General features: G+C 48.3%; 1 protein-coding gene across 7 annotated transcripts in view; it reads right to left on the bottom strand.

The window, feature by feature from the left end:
* The window catches only part of LOC140719810 (regulating synaptic membrane exocytosis protein 3-like), a 387,400-nt gene that overhangs the window by 283,606 nt on the left and 78,681 nt on the right, over positions 1-25,113 (bottom strand). The gene's annotated exons all lie outside the window — the stretch shown is intronic.

Here is a 25,113-nt window from a genome sequence, read left to right as displayed (position 1 = left end):
CTTATTGATTACCTGCACTGCACTCTCTCCCTCTTTAGCTTTTGTACTTTATTCTACATTCTGTTACTGTTTTACCTTGTACTACCTCAATGCACTGTGTAGTGAATTGATCTACATATATGCCAAACAAGCTTTTCACTGCATCCTGACACATATGACAACAGTAAACCAATCCCAGTTTCAGTTTCTGTTTCATACAGAGCCCACAGACCATCATCTCTCGGCACAGAGGGATGGCCAGGTCCAGGAGAAAACTTGTAGACACAACCACCACCCAACCTCTCCGTGACTGATGTTTGTGCTCTTGCAGAAGTGCTCCAATATCGTGAACATCAGAAATCGAGGCAAGAGAGGTCATTCAGTCCATCAACAAGATCATTTTATCTCAGCCCCACTTCACCGCACTAAAATCATATTTCTTGATCTCTGTCGTATCCATCTCTCAGTGACTGAGCTTCTATGGCCTCCTGGCGTAGAGGTTCCAAAGATTCACAACCCATTGTGTGAATCTCTCTCTGGAAAGGTGAAGCCCTGTACTGAGACAGTTACATTGGCTTTAGACCTCCCCACATCCACCAGTGCCAGTGTCAACCCTGCATATAACCATTACAATTTTGTACATTGCTGTGAAATCATCTCTCATTCTTCCAAACAGCTGAGAATTAAGGTCCCATCTGCTTACATTACAAATCTGTGTATTTGCCCCAATAGTTTTGCAGGCCAATGTTTACAGCACTCGCACTTTGCAAGTGTAACCACCAATCTTCTTGCCATGGTTGGAGCCCTCATGTCTCCACTCACCTGCTCACACTCACTCTCCTGCGGCCACTGCCCCTTACATCAGGCAGGCAAATGAATGATGCACTGGGGAGTTAAATCCACTCACATCGCCCTAACGCCAGTCAGTCCCAAATCTGCTGGGGTGAAAGCTCACTCAGTGTGTCCAGAATGCCTTGCGAATGGCACAGACTTAACTGGGTAAGATGAGTTCTGGAGGTGTGAAGTTTCTAAGAGCAAAGGGGCTAAAGTTTGCTATTCTCCCCCAGATGGACACAAACCCTCTAGGGGCACAACTGTGCTGCTTTAACAGGAGTAACACATACAAAATGCTGGAAGAATTCAACATGTCAGACATGTTGAAAGGAGTCAATGTTTCTGGCTGAGACCCTTCATCAGGACTGGAAAGGAAGGGGGAAGAAGCCAGAATGTGAAACAGGATCTAGTGCTTTCCTGGAGAAATCGGTGGTAGCAGAAAATTGCATTTGCCACGGCCATGGGAGTGACTTCGATGGCACAAAACTACTGTGCCGTGCCAATGGCTTTTGGGACCGCCTGGTGAAGGAAGCCATTGAAATAAAACTAGAGGAAAAGAATTTTAACAAAGATGAAGGTCTCGTTCTAAGTGAGAACTGGATTTTGATTGTAAACAAGGTGGGAGAGCAAAAACCTGATTGGATGAGGACTAACCAATCAGGACGAATGGACTATGGGGGTATAAATATCACATGCCCAGACATCATCCCTGATGAAGATGGCAGAGTTTGTCATCGGAACATCGGTTATAATCTGTAACTGTACGTGCCTGGAAGCCCAAGAAGAATTTATTCACATAAGCCAGAATGTGTTTATAATTTGCTTTAACAGGATCCTCTTTCCTGCATCAAATGCATTGGAAATATTGAAATCAGTCATCACATGAGCAGAGGAGAGAAAACAAGATCAAAATAATTCTAACAGTCTCTTCAGATTTCATAGCAGAGTTAATTAGCAAGCAGAACTGCAACAGACATCTCTGCTTTGTGCATTTGCTCCTCTGAAGTAGGTTGAGAGCAGAATTTCCTCCCCCCACTCTCCTCAAAGTCAAAACTTTAGTAAATTGTGGAATACCAGTGGTGGTTTTCGTAAACACAATAACAATATTCACTAACAGTGAGAAGACCTCTCAACTGAGAGCTGAAAGTTTGACATGAAACATAGAAAATAGATGCAGGAGTAGGCCATTCGGCCCTTCAAGCCTGCACTGCCATTCAGTAAGATTATGGCTGATCATCCAACTCAGATCCTTGTACCTGCTTTCTCTCCATACCCCCGATCCCTTTAGCCACAAGGGCCATATCTAACTTCCTCTTAAATATAGCCAATGAACCGGCCTCAACTGTTTCCTGTGGCAGAGAATTCCACAGAATCACCACTCTCTGTGTGAAGAAGTTTTTCCTCATCTCGGTCCTAAAAGGCTTCCCCTTTATCCTTAAACTGTGACCCTCGTTCTGGACTTCCCCAACATCGGAAACAACCTTCCTGCATCTAGCCTGTCCAATCCCTTTAGAATTTTATACGTTTCAATAAGATCCCCCCTCAATCTTCTAAATTCCAGTGAGTCTTAGCCCAAGTCTAACACCACATGCCAAGTCTTAACCCAGTCTAACACCACATTCTGGTGCTGCATCAGTTCAGCCATTAGGGTCCAACCCAGAATATCGCCCATCCCTTTGCTCCACAGGCACTGCCTGACTCACTGTTCCTCTACAGCATTTGTAACCTCATGTCACAAATCATACATTGAAAAAAACCCACCTGAAATCAAGTCAAATCCCCATCACTGGAATGTAACTGTGGGATGCAAGATTCCACAACAGAGAGGTTTGACTTTTGTAAACTGACTGTAGCACCTCGCTTTGTACAAGTAGAGACAGTAAGTCAGTATTGGTCACTCTTCCCTTTCTGTGCTCCAAGCCTGACAGGCACGACCTCCCCAGATGACTGAGTGCAATCACTCTATCGACTTTCTACAAGACCACCTCTCTGTCTCCTGCACCCCAAGGAATAAAGCCCTAGGTTGACAAACCTCTCTCCAAAACTCAGTCCCTCAAGTCTCGACAATATCCTTGTAAATCTTTTCCACACTTTTTCTACCAGAGTGACCAAAACTGAACTCCAAGTTTGGCCTCACCAGCACACTGTAGCATCACCTCTCAGCCGTTACACTAACTGATGAAGGCCAGAGTGCTACAAGCCTTCTTCACCATCCTGTCTACCTGCGACCCTACTTTCAGGGAACCATGTGTGTATACTCCAAGGTCCCTGTGTTCTACAACACTCTACGTGGACATTTTCAAAAGGTGGTGGCATCCTTCGTTGAGGATCCTCACTATCCAAGACACAAGACATAGGAGCAGAATCAGGCCATTTGGGCTATTGAGTCTGCTCTGCCTTTCCATCGTGGCTAATTTATTATCCTTCCCTCAACAACATTCTCCTGTCTTCTAATTACAAACCTCCACTTTAAATATACCAGCGACTTGGCCTCCACTGTCATCTGTGGCAATGAATTCCCCAGATGCACTCACTGGCTGGGACATGTTCTCTTTTCATGACTACGATCAGGTACAGGAGCCTGAGCACCCTCACTCAACGTAGAGTTTCAATCGCGCTCGAGCCAACAGCAACGTTGAAGTCAGCACTTAGCAGACCAAAAGAATGAATCGAGCTACTAGAAAAGGCCAATGTCGTCTACAAAATCCGATGCAGGGACTGCAGCAAATATTACATCAGCCACACTGTCTACAAGGATCCAAGAGCACCAACTGGCTGTAAAACAGCAAGGCTAACTGTCCCTCGTCTCTACAGATGAAGATCGAGAGGGGCACAAGTTCTACTGGGTATCACTGAAAGTCATGGCACCAGCCAACACGAGCATGCAAGAGAGTTTCTAGAAGTGTGATATTCCATGAACAATTCTGTAAACAAACATATAGTCTTCCATTCTATTTATGAGCCGACATGGGCAAAACGCACAAAGATCGCCACACAGCCAAACAGCGACGAGACTTCTTCCCCACATCACAAATGAGTTTCCAAAATGGCATCCAATCAGCTGACTGAAAAGTATATAAAAGCCAAGCGTTCAGAGGACACTCCACAATCAACGGTGCTCTGACAATGTCTCCTCACGTGGGGATGAAACGTGCAAGTAAATTGCCAAGATCAGAGAACAACTGAATCCAGCCCTCAACCAACATTTTAGGAATAGCTTCCTCCCCTCTGCAATCAGATTTCTGAATGGTCTATGAACCCATGATCACCACCTCACCATGTATTTAACTATATAACCATATAACAATTACAGCATGGAAACAGGCCATCTCGGCCCTTCTAGTCTGTGCCGAACGCTTACTCTCACCTAGTCCCACCTACCTGCATTCAGCTGATAAACTCTCCCATTCCTTTTCTGTCCATATACCTATCCAATTTTACTTTAAATGACAATATCGAACCTGCCTCTACCACTTCTACTGGAAGCTCGTTTCATACAGCTATCACTCTGAGTAAAGAAGTTCCCCCTCGTGTTACCCCTAAACTTTTGCCCCCTCTCAACTCATGTCCTCGTTTGAATCTCCCCTACTCTTAATGGGAAAAGCCTATCAACATCAACTCTATCCATCCCCCTCATTATTTTAAATACATCTATCAAGTCGCCCCCCCCCCCCATCCTTCTATGCTCCAAATAATAAAGACCTAACTTGTTCAACTTTTCTCTGTAACTTGGGTGCTGAAACCCAGGTAACATTCTAGTAAATCTCTGTACTCTCTCCATTTTGTTGACATCTTTCCTATAATTCAGTGACCAAAACTGTACACAATACTCCAAATTTGGCCTCACCAATGCCTTGTACAATTTTAACATTACATCCCAACTCCTATACTCAATGCTCTGATTTATAAAGGCTAGCATACCAAAAGCTTTCTTCACCACCCTATCCACATGAGATTCCACCTTCAGGGAACTATGCACCATTATTCCTAGATCACTCTGTTCTACTGCATTCCTCAATGCCCTACCATTTACCATGTATGTCCTATTTTGATTAGTCCTACCAAAATGTAGCACCTCACATGTATCAGCATTAAACTCCATCTGCCATCTTTCAGCCCACTCTCCTAACTGGCCTAAATCTCTCTGCAAGCTTTGAAAACCTACTTCATTATCCACAATGCCACCTATCTTAGTATCATCTGCATACTTACTAATCCAATTTACCACCCCATCATCCAGATCATTAATGTATATGACAAACAACATTGGACCCACTACAGATCCCTGAGGCACACCACTAGTCACCGGCCTCCAACCTGACAAAAAGTTATCCACCACTACTCTCTGGCATCTCGCATCCAGCCACTTCAACTGTAATATACAGTTGTGTTTTTTTTTATGTTTTGCACGGCACTGCTACTAGAAAATTTCTGCAAATTTCATGCCATGTCAGCAGTGATAAACATGTTTCTGATTCTGCATGCCCAGAACGTCTAGCTTCCAATATCCTCTCCAAGGTTAATGAGAGGTGGACCTTTATTTCCCAACGTGTGTTTGCAGCAAATCTCTAGAGTAAGACAAAGCAAGACTGGAGATCTGCCTGCAGACAAAACACTCCAAGCTACAAGAGCTCGGGAACTGACCCTGGAGGTCTGCCGAATATGGATAGTGGACTAATTACAGCAAACTTCAACAAATAATTCACCAGAGACTTGAAGAAAATCTCAGAAGATCAGATCATTGACAACCAGAGTCTGTTACTCACAAGCACACCACATTTCACATCTCTAATTACTGAAATACTACTGCATTAAACATTATTTTCCAAAATTTATACTTAAACCATAAGACCATTAGGAGCAAAACTGGGCCATTTGGTCCATCGAGTCTGCTCCATATTTCATCATAGCTGATCTATTTTTCCTCTCAGCTCCAATCTTCTGCCCCCCCCCCCCCACCATGCTCCAGACCTCTGCCTTAAACATACAGCTTCCTGTGGCAAAGAATTTCACAGAGTCATCGTTCTCTGGCTAAAGAAATTCCTCCTCATCTCTGTTCTAAAAGGTTGCCTCTCTATTCTGAGGCTGTGTCCTCTGCTCTTCAGACTCTCCCACTATGGGGAGCATCCACTCCACTGAGGCCTTTCACCATTTAATAAGTTTCAATTAGGTCACTCCTCATTCTTCTAAATTCCAGTGAATACAGGCCCAGAGCCATCAAACACTTCATATGACAAGGCATTTAACCCTGGAGTCATTTCCGTGAACCTCCCTTGAACCCCCTCTAGATTCAGCACATCTTTTCTAAAATGAGGGGCCCAAAATTGCAGACAATGCTCCAAGTGAGGCTTCATCAGCGCTTTATAAATCCTCAACATTATATCCTTGCTTTTATACTCTAGTCCTCTTGAAATGAACATCGCATTTGCCTTCCACACCACAGACTCAACCTGCAAATTAACCTTTAGGGTATCAGGCCCAAGGACTCCAAAATCCCTTTGTGCCTCAGATTTTTGGATTTTCTTTCCATTTAGAAAATAGTCAACCCTTTCATTTCTTCTACCAAACAGTATGACCATTCACTATCCTGAAACTGTATTCCATCTGCCATTTCTTTGCCTATTCTCCTAAACTGTCAAAGTCCCTCTGTAGCCTTTCGACTTCCTCAAAACTTCCTGCTCCTCTACCTATCTTCATATCGTCGGCAAAATTTTGCAACAAAGCCATCAATTCCATCATCAAAATCATTGACATACAATGTAAAAAGAATCGTTCCCAACACAGACCCTCCACTAGTCACCAGCAGCTAACCAGAAAAGGCTCCCTTTATTCCCATTATTTGCTTCTTGCCAATCAGCCGGTGCTTTATCCAAACTAGAATCTTTCCTGTAATACCATAACTTGTTAAGCAGCTTCGTGTGTGGCACTTTGTCAAATGCCTTCTGAAAATCCAAATATACAATATCAACTGATTCTCCTTTGTCTATCCTGTTGTTATTTTTTCAAGGAATTCCAACAGATTTGTCAGGCAAGATTCTCCCTTTAGGAAACCATGCTGACTACGGCCTATTTTATCATGTGCCTCCAAATACTCTGAAATCACATCCTTAACAATTGACTCCAATATTTTCCCAGCCACTGAGGTCAGACTACCTGGCCTATAATTTCCTTTCTTTGGCCTCTCTCCCTTCTTGAGAAGTGGAGTGACATTTGCAATTTTCTAGCCATTACAGAATCTAGTGATTCTTGAAAAATCATTACTGGAACCTCCATAATCTCTTCAGCCACCTCTTTCAGAACTCTGGTGTGTACACCATCTGATGCAGATGACTTATCTACTTTCAGAACTGATAATTTCCCAAGAACCTTCTCTCTAGTAATTGTAAATTCACACATTTCATGACCCCTGACACCTGGAACTTCCACCATACTGCTGGTGTCTTCCACAGTGAAGACTAATGCAAAATACTTATTCAGTTCATTCGCCATTTCCTTGTCGCCCATTACTACCTCAATCCCCTAACCTCCCAGTAATTATGTACCCTCTCTTTGGCTATTATGTTGGCTTTGACTTCCCTTCTTTGCCATTGTTGTGCCATCTTGCCTTTAGAATACTTCTTCCAGTTTGGTATGTTTATATCCTTTGTTTCCAGAAATTCCAGCCATTCTGCCGTCAACCCTGCCAGTGTTCTTTTTCAATCAATTCTGGCCAACTCCTCTTTCATGCCTCAGTAATTCCCTTTACTCCACTGTAATACTGATACATCTGACCTTAGCTTCTCTTTCTCAAATTTCTGGGTGAATTTGATCATATTATGACTGCTTTTCCCTCAGGGTTCTTTTACTTTAAGCTCTCAAATTAATTGTGATTCATTGCACAACACCAAATCCAGAATAGCCAATCCCCTAGTGGGCTCAACCACGAACTACTCTAAAAAGCCATCTCATAGGCATTCTAGAAATTTCCCCTCTTGGAATCCCGCACCAACCCGATTTTCCCAAACTACCCGCATATTGAAATCCCCCATGACTATTGTAACATTGCCCTATTGGCATGCATTTTTAACTCCCATTGTAACTGGTAGACCACATCCTTACTACTGTTTGGGGGGGGGGTCTGTACATAATTCCCATCAGGTCTTTTTACCCTTGCATTTCCTTAGCTCTAGCCACAATGATCCAACGCCTTCTGACCCTTTGTCACCTCCTTCTAAGGATTTAATTTCATGTTTTACCAACAGAACCATGCCACCCCCTCTGCCTTCCTGCTTGTCCTTTCAACACAATATGTATCCATGGACATTAAGCTCCCAGCTATAATCTTCTTTCAGTCATAATTCAGTGATGGCTACAACATCATACCTGCCAATCAGTAACTGCTACAAGTTCATTGAACTTATTTCATATACTTTACACATTCATATATCGCCGTTAATCCTGTATTCACCCTTTTTGGCTTTGTCTGTCTTTAGCATTGCAGCTCATCCTGTTGTCTGCAATTTTGTCCTATCATCAGCCTCTCCTTGCTAGGAGTCTCATTACACATTGGCTCTGTTTTTAAACCATTATCTCATCTTCAGCACTATCCCTCCAGTTCTCATCCCCCCCACCAAATTAGTTTAAACCCACACAATCAACTCTAGCCAAGCTAGGGCCCCGTTGGGTTCAAGGGTACTCCATACCTTTTGTACATGTCATACCTTCCCCAGAAGAGATCCCAATGATCCATAAATCTGAAACCCTGCCCCCTGTACCAGTTCCTCAGCCACGTATTCATCTGACAATCCATCCTATTCTTCCCTCACTGGCACGTGGCGCAGGCAGCAATCCAGAGATTACTACCCTGGAGGTCCTGTTTCTCAGCTTTCTACCCAGCCCCCTAAAATCTCTCTGCAGGACCTCTTCACCTTGTCTACCTGTGTCACTGGTGCCAATTTGTACCAAGAATTCTGGCTGCTCACCTTCGCCCTTGAGAAGCAACATACCATCCTGGTGACTCCATCATGCCCACAGAACCTCGTCTCTGTTCCTCTGACTGAGAAATCTAGTAACACTCTTCACCTCTCTGCTCTTCTGAGCCACAGCGCCAGACTCAGTGCCAGAGACCTAGTCACTGTGCACCCCCCCCCCCCCCAGTACGTTGTTGCCCTCAGAAGTATCTAAAGTTATATACTTACTATTGAGGGGAGCAGCCACAGGTGGTGCATTTCCCGTCCTTCTGACGGTCACCCAGTTACCCGTCTCCTGAAAGCTAGGGGTAACTACCTCCCTGTAGCTCCCAGCTATCAGAGTCGAAGGTCATCGAGCTGCAGCTCCAGTTCATTAATACATTCTCTGAGGAGCTGCAGCTCGGTGCCCCTGGTGCAGATGTGTTTATCCGGGAGGCCTTCAGTCTTCCTACATCCCACATAGAGTACAGAACCTCGCCCCTGGAGCCACTCTCACTAAACCACTATGCCCAAACAGATGAGGGATGAAAATCTACGACTTACATGATAATGTGCCTCACCCAAACCTGATCTCACCTAAGCCTAATGAGCCAGAAACACTCTAAAGATGGGTACACTGACAAGAATCACTGCTCTGGTTGCTCATGAGTTCTTCTCATTGGCCCTTTCTAATCAATCTCTCTTGCTGATTGGTCACCCTGAACTCAGGGAAGCTGCCGTGAAACTCTGCCTTCAAAATCTGGATCACCACCCTGATTAAAAGGCAGCTCTTTTCCCGTACCCCTATTTAAATGTATCAGTGTTTGTCTCCCCACACAGCCTGTTCTACAACCTTATTGAAATGTCATCACAGGTTGGCTTTAAATTTATCCCCTTTGAGAGTCAGTTTATCGTTTTGTTCTCTTGTACTAGACAAGCCGAAACTACTTATCGTCGCCTACATTATCTAGTCCCTGCAGAGCCCTAGAAACAGCAAGCAAATGAGAACATCACAATATGTTTTGTTTATGCTCCTTGCAATCCAATCCTGGCACCCCTCAATCATTCTGAGGGCCTCACTTGCATCCTCCAACATCTCTTCCATCACGTGGCACCCACACAATATTCCCAGAGCAGTTGTACCTGTGATTTACAAGATTATTTCATTACTTTGGCAGAATATTGACCATCTAATGAATTAAATCGTAGAGGGCTTCCTCTGCTCGCTACCAATGAGTATTATTGTGATAGCTTCAGTTTATCATCAATCAGGGCCACCCCCACCGGATCTCTGATACTCTTTGCTTCAGTTTATCATCAATCAGGGCCACCCCCACCGGATCTCTGATACTCTTTGCTTCAGTTTATCATCAATCAGGGCCACCCCCACCGGATCTCTGATACTCTTTGCTTCAGTTTATCATCAATCAGGGCCACCCCCACCGGATCTCTGATACTCTTTGCTTCAGTTTATCATCAATCAGGGCCACCCCCACCGGATCTCTGATACTCTTTGCTTCAGTTTATCATCAATCAAGGCCACCCCCACCGGATCTCTGATACTCTTTGCTTCAGTTTATCATCAATCAGGGCCACCCCCACCGGATCTCTGATACTCTTTGCTTCAGTTTATCATCAATCAAGGCCACCCCCACCGGATCTCTGATACTCTTTGCTTCAGTTTATCATCAATCAGGGCCACCCCCACCGGATCTCTGATACTCTTTGCTTCAGTTTATCATCAATTAGGGCCACCCCCACCGGATCTCTGATACTCTTTGCTTCAGTTTATCATCAATCAAGGCCACCCCCACCAGATCTCTGATACTCTTTGCTTCATTTTCCATCCATTAATGTATGACTCTGCTGCTAGGCTTTTTTTGGTGTCTTATTCATCAGCTGCCAGACTCCCCAGTTCCCCAAATGAACTCAGATCCTCAATGGATTATCCTACTCAACTGTGATAACTTCATTATATTGCAACATCTGCAACTTTCGATAATATGCTGAGAACTCTAAGCTTTGGAAGTGTAGTCAGAGTCACAGTACAGAAACAGGCCCCTCGACCCAAACATACAACCAAAGTGCCCCATTCAAGCCAGTCCTATTTACCAGTGCCCAGCCCATAACCTTCTAAACCTTTCTAATCCATGTACCTGTCTAATCCTCTTTTAAAAGTTGCTATTTCATCTGCTTTAACCACTTCCTCGGGGAGCTCATTCCACATAAAGACCATCCTTTGGGTGAAAGTTGTCTCTCAGGTTCCCATTAAATCTTTCCCCTCTCACTTTAAGTGTATGGCCTCTGGTTCTTCATTCACCAATCCTGGTGAAAACAGTGGACACATTCACTACATCGATGCCCCTCGTGACATTATACACCTCTGTAAAACCACCTCTCAAACTCCAAGGAATAAAGTCCTCGGTTGCCCAACCTCTCTCTATAACGCAGTCCCCCAGTTCTCATAATATCCTTATAAGACTTTTCCACAGACTAACAGCATTGTTCCTACAGCAGAATGACCATAACTGAACATTATACTTGAAGGGTGGCCCCCACCTGCATCCAGTGGAAGGATTTTCTCTGAACCATCTGTATCTATTAGTCAACTAATACATTATTCCCTCCAAGAGGACCACAACCTTGTCATGATTTGGAGGCTTAAATGCCTCAAAGACCTGGAGAGCTGTGTTGGTCAGAGTCAGGGCATTGTGGACCACCTAGTTACCAAACAGGTCAAAGGGTAGAAGCCCGACAGAGTGGCCCACCGCTCCTTCAAGTTTGGGGGTTCAGCTCAGGCCCAACAATTCTGACTGGTAAAACAAAATTGTTACAGAAACAGCAGTTTATAGCTGAGTGTGACGGTATTCCTGAGCCTACACCAGGACTTACATGACTAACAACAGTGAAAACCGAGAGGAAGATACTGGCACAATGGAAGCCCGAACATCGCCAGAGACGGAGGACCTTCATTACGGCCCTAAACACCAGCAGCACAATGGGCAGCAAGTAAGTAAATAATTCAATATTCATTGTAAGATTTTGGCTTCTTATAAATCCATGGGCAGCGGATCTTCACCCCTGCCCTTTGTCACACCTCACTTGAAAGGGGTTTGACTGGTGAGACCTTCAATTGAACACCCACTGGCTAATCTAATGCTTTTAGTTCTTTCCAGCAGCTCAAGAGCCAGTAGCACGTTGTCAGAAAATGTGATAGCTTGCAATCGCTGTAAAATTCACTTCTACACCTTTTTTCAAAAACCGTGGCATGGTGTGTATTTATCCAATCACTCTGTGGTACACCGTATTATCTCAGTCCAGACACATTCAGTTACTCGGTGATACAGCACAGAGTAGACCCTTCTGTCCATTTGAGCCATACTAACCCAGCAAACCCATAACCCCAATTGGCCACAAATTAATCATGGGTCAATTTACACTGACCAATTAACCTAACCAATACATCTTTGGAAACTGGACCGCCCAAGGAAACGCTGCATATTCTACCGGGGGAAGACATACAACTCCTTACAGGACAGGCTGCAGTTGAACTCTGAACTCAGGAACTCCCTGAGCTACAATAGTGTTGCACTACTTGTTATTATCAAAGCACCTGCAGTGCACAGTCGATCCAGACACACCCATGGTAAACCGTGATATGTACATGCAGGCTCATGAGACACACAGGAGTACCCCGATCCAGATAGAGGTGTGGCACACGGTGACGCCACGGTCCGGACACACGCGTGACTCGGTGACGCCCCGATCCCGAGACGCGCGTGACTCGGTGACGCCCCGATCCGGACACACGCGTGACACGGTGACGCCCCGATCCGGAGACGCGCGTGACTCGGTGACGCCCCGATCCGGAGACGCGCGTGACTCGGTGACGCCCCGATCTGGACACGTGTGACACAGTGACATCCCGATCCTGTCACACGTGTGACACAGTGACATCCCGATCTGGACACGTGTGACACAGTGACATCCCGATCCTGTCACACGTGTGACACAGTGACATCCCGATCCTGTCACACGTGTGACACAGTGACATCCCGATCTGGACACGTGTGACACAGTGACATCCCGATCCTGTCACACGTGTGACACAGTGACATCCCGATCCTGTCACACGTGTGACACAGTGACATCCCGATCCTGTCACACGTGTGACACAGTGACATCCCGATCCTGTCACACGTGTGACACAGTGACATCCCGATCCTGTCACACGTGTGACACAGTGACATCCCGATCCTGTCACACGTGTGACACAGTGACATCCCGATCCTGTCACACGTGTGACACAGTGACATCCCGATCCTGTCACACGTGTGACACAGTGACATCCCGATCCTGTCACACGTGTGACACAGTGACATCCCGATCTGGACACGTGTGACACAGTGACATCCCGATCCTGTCACACGTGTGACACAGTGACATCCCGATCCTGTCACACGTGTGACACAGTGACATCCCGATCCTGTCACACGTGTGACACAGTGCTATCCTGACCTGGACACCTCTAGCCACTGGAATTTACAGGCAAAACACCTTTAGCACTTCCATCACCTGTAGTTCATCTACTGTCCTGCTTCTCTTTCAGAGGTCTTACCTCACCTCTGAACATAACAAAACAACTGACTTCAACCTCTCTCTGAAATCTTTCTTTCCATTCCAAGCACTTCCAGGCTGTTCTTGCTTCTTTGGTGTAGTAAAATCTCAGTAATGCCACACTTTTCCTGCCGCATTGTGCTCCCATGCACTATTGAACCAGGTGAAACAGCCTTCACATTCTCACAGGGAGACACAACGAGCTACTGTTTTAAAAGGAGCCTCAGAATTTCTCCATTGCAGGGGTGCATCCATATCTAATCCCACTTTACAAACACATAAAGATGGTCTTTTTAAAGGCTGAAGGTTATGCTTACAAAGATCCGGAGACGCGCGTGACTCGGTGACGCCCCGATCCGTGACTCGTGACTCAGCTTACAAAGTCTTCAGTTATCTTAACCACAAATATGACTGCACTCTGATCACTGATATAGAAACCATCAACCATTTCCGCACAGGATCTATTACCAGCATTGGTCATGGGTTAAGGGTGAAAGGTGACATATTTAAGGGGAACATGAGGAGGAACCCCTTTACTCAGATGGTGTTGAGGGTGTGGAGCAAACTGGGAAGTAGGAAGTTCAAGGTTCTTTTGAAGACCCTGACTCTGGTTCATTGCGAAAATGGGACCTGCTCTCAGGGCATCAATACCTGCCACTTTCCGGTATGCCAAGGACGTGGACTGGAAGACGAGCGTGCCTTTAGGGTGGCAGATTTTCATGACTCTGGAGTCCGGCGCTGCCGCCTGATGTGTCGTGGGAGGACACGGAAGATCGAAAGCAGCGACCAGGGACCCCAGTTCTTTGGGCACAGAGCTCGGAAAAAGCAACACAACAGACTTTTAACGTCATATATCAGCCAGTTGTTTTGTTATGCCTCCCCTCTCGCTGTGAATCTGGGACAGCCCTTATTCCCTTATTAGGGAGAGAGAGAGAGAGAGAGAGAGAGAGCCTGTGGTATGTCGAATACTGGGTGAACAAGTAGTCTTTGGGGTATTGCAAGTCTGTATCTTTGCTACACGCTTGAGTGCTCGTTGGGAGGTGCCAATGCCTTTTTGCTGGTGGGGGGGGGAAATCATTGTTTTTCTGCTGCTTGTGCATGGGAGGGGGGACGTGGGGAGGGCTTTGGAATTCGAACATTTAACTGTCATTCATCCTTTGGGACACTCCTCTGTTGTCGTGGATGTTTGCAAAGAAAAATAATTTTAGGATGTATATTGTGTACATATCTCTGACATTAAATGTACCTTTGAAAGTGGTGGATGTGCATTCTAAGTATTTTGGATGAATACGTGGATGAGAAGCTATGGAAGCAACATTCCATGTGCAGGAAAATGGGACTGGGCAGAGTAACAGTTCAGCAATGAACTAATGGGCAAAAGGGCCTGTTTCTGCACTGTAATGCTCAATAACATTTTCTGCCCCTTGGCAAAACAAAATAATATCTTCCATTAATTTCAGATACCTATTCCCTTTCTTGCTTAGAAACTGGATGGTGCATTGCCACCACCTTGTAGGTTTTAGCTCTTCCCACAGTTTTCAAACTTGCCTGTTGTCCAAGATCCGTTCAGACACGCAGTGCCTGCGAAGCATGGTCTGTTGTGACTTAAGGGGGATGCCTCAGAGCAAGCCCAAACTGGCACTGGAAACCCAGTGCAAGAAGGTCCACTTTAAGCTGCGTATCTTACTGGCCGTCAGGCTGCCAAGCCCACTATCCCAAAGTATTTCTCACCAATCACTAGCCTACTGATCTGCCCATCTAACTCAGCTCCACCCTAGAACAATCCTGCCTTCTTCCACGGCTCCACCAACCACGAGCTCCCACTCTTCCCACCCCTATTCGACCTCACCAGAGTAATAATCCCCTCTCAACCACCAGTCAACCAAAGGAGGTAACATTAAACCATAGTTCCTTCCTCCTACGATCCTCTGGCAGCTGGCTCGAGTCAGATTTCCTGCCCGGCCCTGTTTACCCCACATCTCAGTGCCCAGCCCAGCCCTGCCCAGCCCTGTTTACCCCACATCTCAGTGCCCAGCCCGGCCCTGTTTACCCCACATCTCAGTGCCCTGCCCAGCCCTGTTTACCCCACATCTCAGTGCCCAGCCCAGCCCGGCCCTGTTTACCCCACATCTCAGTGCCCAGCCCAGCCCTGCCCAGCCCTGTTTACCCCACATCTCAGTGCCCAGCCCGGCCCTGTTTACCCCACATCTCAGTGCCCTGCCCAGCCCTGTTTACCCCACATCTCAGTGCCCAGCCCAGCCCGGCCCTGTTTACCCCACATCTCAGTGCCCAGCCCAGCCCGGCCCTGTTTACCCCACATCTCAGTGCCCAGCCCAGCCCTGCCCTGCCCTGTTTACCCCACATCTCAGTGCCCAGCCCAGCCCGGCCCTGTTTACCCCACATCTCAGTGCCCAGCCCTGCCCTGTTTACCCCACATCTCAGTGCCCAGCCCGGCCCTGTTTACCCCACATCTCAGTGCCCAGCCCGGCCCTGTTTACCCCACATCTCAGTGCCCAGCCCGGCCCTGTTTACCCCACATCTCAGTGCCCAGCCCAGCCCAGCCCTGTTTACCCCACATCTCAGTGCCCAGCCCAGCCCAGCCCTGTTTACCCCACATCTCAGTGCCCAGCCCTGCCCTGCCCTGTTTACCCCACATCTCAGTGCCCAGCCCTGCCCTGCCCTGTTTACCCCACATCTCAGTGCCCAGCCCTGCCCTGTTTACCCCACATCTCAGTGCCCAGCCCAGCCCAGCCCTGTTTACCCCACATCTCAGTGCCCAGCCCTGCCCTGCCCTGTTTACCCCACATCTCAGTACCCAGCCCTGCCCTGCCCTGTTTACCCCACATCTCAGTGCCCAGCCCTGCCCTGCCCTGTTTACCCCACATCTCAGTGCCCAGCCCTGCCCTGTTTACCCAACATCTCAGTGCCCAGCCCAGCCCTGTTTACCCCACATCTCAGTGCCCAGCCCTGCCCTGTTTACCCCACATCTCTGTGCCCAGCCCAGCCCTGTTTACCCCACATCTCAGTGCCCAGCCCAGCCCTGCCCTGTTTACCCCACATCTCAGTGCCCAGCCCAGCCCTGTTTACCCCACATCTCAGTGCCCAGCCCAGCCCTGCCCTGTTTACCCCACATCTCAGTGCCCAGCCCTGCCCTGTTTACCCCACATCTCAGTGCCCAGCCCAGCCCTGTTTACCCCACATCTCAGTGCCCAGCCCAGCCCAGCCCTGTTTACCCCACATCTCAGTGCCCAGCCCGGCCCTGTTTACCCCACATCTCAGTGCCCAGCCCGGCCCTGTTTACCCCACATCTCAGTGCCCAGCCCAGCCCAGCCCTGTTTACCCCACATCTCAGTGCCCAGCCCAGCCCAGCCCTGTTTACCCCACATCTCAGTGCCCAGCCCTGCCCTGCCCTGTTTACCCCACATCTCAGTGCCCAGCCCTGCCCAGCCCTGTTTACCCCACATCTCAGTGCCCAGCCCTGCCCTGCCCTGTTTACCCCACATCTCAGTGCCCAGCCCTGCCCTGCCCTGTTTACCCCACATCTCAGTGCCCAGCCCTGCCCTGCCCTGTTTACCCCACATCTCAGTGCCCAGCCCAGCCCAGCCCTGTTTACCCCACATCTCAGTGCCCAGCCCTGCCCTGCCCTGTTTACCCCACATCTCAGTGCCCAGCCCAGCCCAGCCCTGTTTACCCCACATCTCAGTGCCCAGCCCTGCCCTGCCCTGTTTACCCCACATCTCAGTGCCCAGCCCAGCCCAGCCCTGTTTACCCCACATCTCAGTGCCCAGCCCTGCCCTGCCCTGTTTACCCCACATCTCAGTGCCCAGCCCTGCCCTGCCCTGTTTACCCCACATCTCAGTGCCCAGCCCTGCCCTGCCCTGTTTACCCCACATCTCAGTGCCCAGCCCTGCCCTGTTTACCCCACATCTCAGTGCCCAGCCCAGCCCTGTTTACCCCACATCTCAGTGCCCAGCCCTGCCCTGTTTACCCCACATCTCAGTGCCCAGCCCAGCCCTGTTTACCCCACATCTCAGTGCCCAGCCCAGCCCTGCCCTGTTTGCCCCACATCTCAGTGCCCAGCCCTGCCCTGTTTACCCCACATCTCAGTGCCCAGCCCTGCCCTGTTTACCCCACATCTCAGTGCCCAGCCCTGCCCTGCCCTGTTTACCCCACATCTCAGTGCCCAGCCCTGCCCTGCCCTGTTTACCCCACATCTCAGTGCCCAGCCCTGCCCTGTTTACCCCACATCTCAGTGCCCAGCCCAGCCCTGTTTACCCCACATCTCAGTGCCCAGCCCTGCCCTGTTTACCCCACATCTCAGTGCCCAGCCCAGCCCAGCCCTGTTTACCCCACATCTCAGTGCCCAGCCCAGCCCTGCCCTGTTTACCCCACATCTCAGTACCCAGCCCAGCCCTGTTTACCCCACATCTCAGTGCCCAGCCCAGCCCTGTTTACCCCACATCTCAGTGCCCAGCCCAGCCCTGTTTACCCCACATCTCAGTGCCCAGCCCAGCCCTGTTTACCCCACATCTCAGTGCCCAGCCCAGCCCTGTTTACCCCACATCTCAGTGCCCAGCCCAGCCCTGTTTACCCCACATCTCAGTGCCCTGCCCTGCCCTGTTTACCCCACATCTCAGTACCCAGCCCAGCCCTGTTTACCCCACATCTCAGTGCCCAGCCCAGCCCTGTTTACCCCACATCTCAGTGCCCAGCCCAGCCCAGCCCTGTTTACCCCACATCTCAGTGCCCAGCCCTGCCCTGCCCTGTTTACCCCACATCTCAGTGCCCAGCCCAGCCCAGCCCCATTTACCCCACATCTCAGTGCCCAGCCCTGCCCTGCCCTGTTTACCCCACATCTCAGTGCCCAGCCCAGCCCTGCCCTGTTTACCCCACATCTCAGTGCCCAGCCCAGCCCTGTTTACCCCACATCTCAGTGCCCAGCCCTGCCCTGTTTACCCCACATCTCAGTGCCCAGCCCAGCCCTGTTTACCCCACATCTCAGTGCCCAGCCCTGCCCTGTTTACCCCACATCTCAGTGCCCAGCCCTGCCCTGTTTACCCCACATCTCAGTGCCCAGCCCAGCCCTGTTTACCCCACATCTCAGTGCCCAGCCCTGCCCTGTTTACCCCACATCTCAGTGCCCAGCCCAGCCCTGCCCTGTTTACCCCACATCTCAGTGCCCAGTCCAGCCCTGTTTACCCCACATCTCAGTGCCCAGCCCAGCCCAGCCCTGTTTACCCCACATCTCAGTGCCCAGCCCAGCCCTGTTTACCCCACATCTCAGTGCCCAGCCCAGCCCTGTCCTGTTTACCCCACATCTCAGTGCCCAGCCCAGCCCTGTTTACCCCACATCTCAGTGCCCAGCCCTGCCCTGTTTACCCCACATCTCAGTGCCCAGCCCAGCCCTGTTTACCCCACATCTCAGTGCCCAGCCCTGCCCTGTTTACCCCACATCTCAGTGCCCAGCCCTGCCCTGTTTACCCCACATCTCAGTGCCCAGCCCAGCCCAGCCCTGTTTACCCCACATCTCAGTGCCCAGCCCAGCCCTGTTTACCCCACATCTCAGTGCCCAGCCCAGCCCAGCCCTGTTTACCCCACATCTCAGTGCCCAGCCCTGCCCTGCCCTGTTTACCCCACATCTCAGTGCCCAGCCCAGCCCAGCCCCATTTACCCCACATCTCAGTGCCCAGCCCTGCCCTGCCCTGTTTACCCCACATCTCAGTGCCCAGCCCAGCCCTGCCCTGTTTACCCCACATCTCAGTGCCCAGCCCAGCCCTGTTTACCCCACATCTCAGTGCCCAGCCCTGCCCTGTTTACCCCACATCTCAGTGCCCAGCCCAGCCCTGTTTACCCCACATCTCAGTGCCCAGCCCTGCCCTGTTTACCCCACATCTCAGTGCCCAGCCCTGCCCTGTTTACCCCACATCTCAGTGCCCAGCCCAGCCCTGTTTACCCCACATCTCAGTGCCCAGCCCTGCCCTGTTTACCCCACATCTCAGTGCCCAGCCCAGCCCAGCCCTGTTTACCCCACATCTCAGTGCCCAGCCCTGCCCTGTTTACCCCACATCTCAGTGCCCAGCCCAGCCCAGCCCTGTTTACCCCCACATCTCAGTGCCCAGCCCTGCCCTGTTTACCCCACATCTCAGTGCCCAGCCCAGCCCGGCCCTGTTTACCCCCACATCTCAGTGCCCAGCCCAGCCCTGTTTACCCCACATCTCAGTGCCCAGCCCAGCCCTGTTTACCCCACATCTCAGTGCCCAGCCCAGCCCTGTTTACCCCACATCTCAGTGCCCAGCCCAGCCCGGCCCTGTTTACCCCACATCTCAGTGCCCAGCCCAGCCCAGCCCTGTTTACCCCACATCTCAGTGCCCAGCCCAGCCCTGTTTACCCCACATCTCAGTGCCCAGCCCAGCCCTGTTTACCCCACATCTCAGTGCCCAGCCCAGCCCAGCCCTGTTTACCCCACATCTCAGTGCCCAGCCCAGCCCTGCCCTGTTTACCCCACATCTCAGTGCCCAGCCCAGCCCTGCCCTCTTCTTTCTGCAATGGTGAGGTACCTAAAATGAAGGCCATGGTCTGACATTGACTTTCACACCAGTGAATCTGCCAGTAGAAACTAAATGACCAACTTCTTAACATATCTTCACAGGCAGTGATCTAGTTTCTAGGGCTCCAGTAAATCCAATATTCCAACTATCATTGTTGACTTCTAACCAGCCACTTTTCTTCATTCAACCTAGAATACCAGAACGTGCTTTTCAGATGACAATCAGCTTTTGTCCTTTTCCATGACATCTACCCAAAGGGATTCTTCCTCCTGCGTTTGTGCTACAAGGCTGAAATTTGTATAAGATGATGCAGTGCCCCTTCACACTCCTTCCAAACTGTAAGCAACCTTACTGGTACACACCCCACTAATAATAATAATGCCACTGTGTCTCTAAGGTCCAATCATAAATCACAGAAACATTTTCCAGGCCACACTTTCTTTTTTCCCCCCCTTTTAATTTATTAACGTTTTTTGTTTAGTTTTCCTACTAGTGGAAAGTAGTGCTGAGGTTGCAGTGAATACCAGAGTAAACAGAGATGCTGGAATCTGGAGCAACAAACAATCTGCTGGAGGAACTCAGCAGGTCAAGCAGCATCTACAGGAGTGGGGGGGGGGGGGGGGATTATTGATGTTTTAGGTCAAAACTCCGCATCAGGACTGATGTAGAGCTCAATGGTTCAATACATCAATTTAATATCAGAGAATGTATACAGTGTACAACCTGACATTCTTACTCTTCGCAGACATCCGTGAAACAGAAGAAACCCAAAGGAATGAATGACAGAAACATCAGAATCCCAAAGCCCCCGTCCCGCCTCCCACGCACAAAATTCCTTCCCACCTGCAGATGCCGCATGACCAGCTGAGTTCCTCCAGCAGATTGTCTGTGGCTCCAGATTCCAGCATCTGCAGTCCCTCGGGTCCACTCTGAGAAACCCAAGCCCGGTGAGACAGAACTTTGCCCATTCAGGGTTGTCTACTTACTGCTCCTCTCCGACACCACGCAGTCTTTCAGAAAGTGGTACATGGGAGGTCCTTCCTGAAGTTTTCTTTCAAATGACTAGCACGTAGGAGCTCTGGCCTACTTTTACCTTCATCACTTCTTGCCCACCTGCTCCAACTCACATCCTGTCGACCCAGAACATCGGCCTCTCTACCCCTGCACTCTCTCAGACCACGTCTTCACCTCACCGGTATGATTAATCAAGAATCGTATTGATGGCTGTGACTTGGTATCTGTAGGAAGCACAGTTACCTAGAACATAAACACAGGATGTAAAAGGAGGCCATATGGCCCCTGGAGCCTGCCCCACCAGTCAGTCAGACCATGGCTATTAATAAATTGGCCTCAACACCATTTTCCTGCTTTTCCTCTATAACCTCTACTCTCCCTTTAAATGTCCACCAGTCACCACCTCAAATACATCCAATGGCCTCACCTGTACCTCAAATACATCGAACAATCCCAGCCTACTTCAAATACATCCAGTAAACCCCCATCTTCAATATACCCAAGAGCTTCCCATCTCCAAAACATGGACTTACTGCTCCATTCGAATACATCCACTGACTCCCCTCCTTTGGTTGTCTCCACTGAAACCACCAGCACCACACACATACTCACACACTCACTCCTCCACAGCTCTCTGGACAAGAGAATTTTCAAATTTCTCCAAGCGAAGTTCTTCCTCCTCGCCTCATCCCATATTCTGAAACTGTGCCTCAGAGCGATTCACCTCTGATTCTTTTAAACATGACGGGTACAACATCAAACTTTCTTCATATGTTAAAGAAACAATGAAGTGAACCCTATCTGTACTGTGTCCACCCTAACGATACTTTTCCCAACATGAAAACCAAACAGTACTCAGTAATTCGTATGTGATCGCACCAGCACTATGTTTGTACCAAAATATCCATAAGACATAGGTGCAGAATGAGGCCGTTCAGCCCATCGAGTCTGTTCCATCATGGATAATTTATTATCCTTATCAACTCTATTCTCCTACCTTCTGCCTGCAACCTTTGGCGCCCTTACTAATCAAGAACCTATCAAACTCCGCTGTAAATATACCTAATGTCTTGGCACCCAGGGCCATCTCCTTTCTTACATTTACACAGCTTGCTATAAAGGCTCTCCTTGCTGTACCTGCACGCTAACTTGTTACATTTCATGTAGAGTGGCCCACCGATTCCACTGTATTGTCACTTGTTCAATTGCACCTTTATTCTTCAGCAAATCTGGCCACAGTTCACTCAGCAACTCTGCCCAGATTATTAGTATTAATAGGGCAGCGCTGTAATGTAACAGTTACTGTAACACTTTACAACGCCAACAATTGATCCAGGTTCAATTCCCACTGCTACCTGCAAGGAGTTTATCCATTCCTCCAGTGTTTCTTCCGGGTGCTCCGGTTTCCTCCGGCATTCCAAAGACATACGGGTCAGGGCCAGTGAGTCATCGGCTTGCTACATTGCCACCATAAACATGGTGGCACTTGCGAACGGCCCCCGGCACAATCCTCACTGACCTGATATGACACAAATGACCCATTTCGCTGCATGTTCTGATGTACATGTGACAAATGGAGCTAATCTTTGTAAATAGCTGATGTTCCAGCTCTCATCCCTACAGCATCCCACAGGTTAGTGATGGCTATATGAGAAATTTATAAACCCTAAGTCCTGATTTATAAACCCTGATGTCCCTTTATTCTGACTCTCCATTTCCTTTTAGCTACCACTCCCTTTACAGGCCAATATATTACCTGCAAGCACCTTTTCCAATTGCTTCTGGAAATCCAAAAGCCCTGTACCTGCACCTTCTGATTTTCCAAATATCCTACAGATTTTCCAAATGGAGCCTTCCATTTTCCCAATGACAGATAGTAAATTAATGGGCTCAGAAGATGTGATTATGCGGGCAGTGGCAAAATCACCCTCTTGTGCTCCTTGATCTCGTTACTCAAGATTCAGTGTCAAACAACTCTGCCACTTTGATCTCCATGCCTTTGTTAACCAGGCCCAACACTAGTCTTTATTTAGTCTTTCCTCCTCCATACACAAGTTCATTTGTGTGGGTGTGGCCCGGGTTAGTCAGGGTGTGGCCCGGGTTAGTCAGGGTGCGGTTCAGGTTAGTTGGGGTGTGGCCCGGGTTAGTCAGGGTGCGGTTCAGGTTAGTTGGGGTGTGTGGGCCCTTGGACGTCAGGATTAGGACTAAGGGTAAGGTTGGGAGACGTATATGCGGGGCTGGGAAAGATAGGATTGTGGAGTTTAGTTTCAGGAGGTATGTGGGGCTGTGGTGGATAGGATTGTGGAGCCACTTTAATCTGGCCTTTCATTAACCTTGTCCGACACCACTAACTGGGTGTGAACTGGGGCACATCATCAGTAATGCAACCTGGAGTCTTAGGGTTTATAATTTCCTCTTTCCTATCTTTCTCTCTTTTTATGAGTAGTGGCATTTTCAAATTCTCCAAGAGTTGTCCATAAACTGTTTAATTTTTGTGGATTGCAATTAACGACAACAGCTGACTCTGCAGGCATATTGTTCAACACCCTAGTGTGCACAATCAAATTCAGAGACATTGGCTTTTAACCAGTTATCCTGACAACCACTCCTCCAGTTAAACACTCACCCTCCTAGTAGACCACGGATTATCTGTCATAATCAGGCCACTTTTGGTGTCCTCTAACAAGACGGATCATAATCAAATAAACTCTGCAATTCTATGTTTAGCATCACCAAAAAACTGTTTCATTCACTGAGTTACTTCATTCAGACAGTTACTTCCGTCTTCTTCTTCAGCTTTATACACTCAGTAGCCACTTTTTTCACGTATATCTGCTTGCTAATGCAAATACCTAACCAGCCAATCATGGCAGCAACTCAATGCATAAAAGCTTGCAGGCACAGTCAAGTGGTTCAGCTGTTGTTGAAACCAAACATCAGAATGGGGGAGGAAATGTGATCTAAGTGACTGACCATGGAATGATTGTTGGTGCCAGATGGGGTGGTTCGAACATCTCAGACTGTTGATCTCTGGGGGAATTTCATGCACAAGTTTCTAGAGTTCATAGAGAGTGGTGCAAAAAACAAAAACAAACATGCAGCAAGTAGCAGTTCAGTGGGAGAAATGCCTTGTTCATGAGAGAGGTCAGAGGAGAACGGCCAGACTGGTTCAAGCAGACAGGGAGACGACAGTAACTCAAATAATCACGTCAAGTAGTGGTGTGTCTCTGAATGCACAACATATTGAACCTTGAAGCGGATGGACATTAGCAGTAGAAGACCACGGACATACACTCAGTGGCCATTTATTCGATACAGGAGGCATCTAACAAAGAGTCCCTTGTGTGTATACCTACAGTATACTGCCCTCTTTTTATTTGCACATTATTTACTGGTTTGTTCTCGTACTGTCTCCCTCTTTGTAATGTTTTTAAGTCATCCTTTTCTGAATTCTCAATACCTCCCATACATCCAGCCTATCACCAATCTCCATAAAACCGTGTTGCCTTGCTGTTTAATTTGAGACTATCCTTATCTCGTCAGTCAGGCACAGATGGTACAGCCACCCACAGAGCCCTACTTTCTCTCTAGAATTCACCTTTTTTGAGACTTTTGAAACGTCTTCTTATATGCCTGCCACTGCCGATCTGCCATCATAACCAGTCGATTCTAGCCAGCCGTGTCCTCATAACTTTGTAATGCCTTTTAAGTTATGACACTCTTGATCTGAATTTGAAAATCTGCAATGCCATGATCACTCATTCCCCAGGGCTCCTTTACAATGAGATCATTCATTAATTAATCTTGTCTTATTAGACAATACAAGATCTACAATGGCATGTTCCCTTGTTTATCCTCAACATATTTCTGACAAATCATCAGAAAACTTTTCATGAATTCATCCGCAAGGCTGTCTTCATTAACTTGAATTATACAGACTCTGTGAAGATTAAAATAATTTACCTCCATTATTTCATGATTTTCATTCAGTCCCATAGCACATCCATTGTTTATCTGCACACTAAATCTTCATTTATTATCAAAGTACGTATGCAGTGTACAACTCTGAGATTTGTCTTCTCCAGGTAGACAAGACACAGGGAAAACCATGGAAGTCGTTCAAAGGCAAAACCTCCCCCAATTTGAAGTGCAATGGCAACAAGAGCATTGAGACCCCTCCCCACCAGCACACA

This window comes from Hemitrygon akajei, chromosome 32 (genome assembly GCF_048418815.1).
Source record: "Hemitrygon akajei chromosome 32, sHemAka1.3, whole genome shotgun sequence".
In the NCBI taxonomy this organism is placed as follows: Eukaryota; Metazoa; Chordata; class Chondrichthyes; order Myliobatiformes; family Dasyatidae; genus Hemitrygon; species Hemitrygon akajei.
Note: the sequence above shows the minus strand (reverse complement) of the source record. Positions and strands in the feature narration are given on the sequence as shown.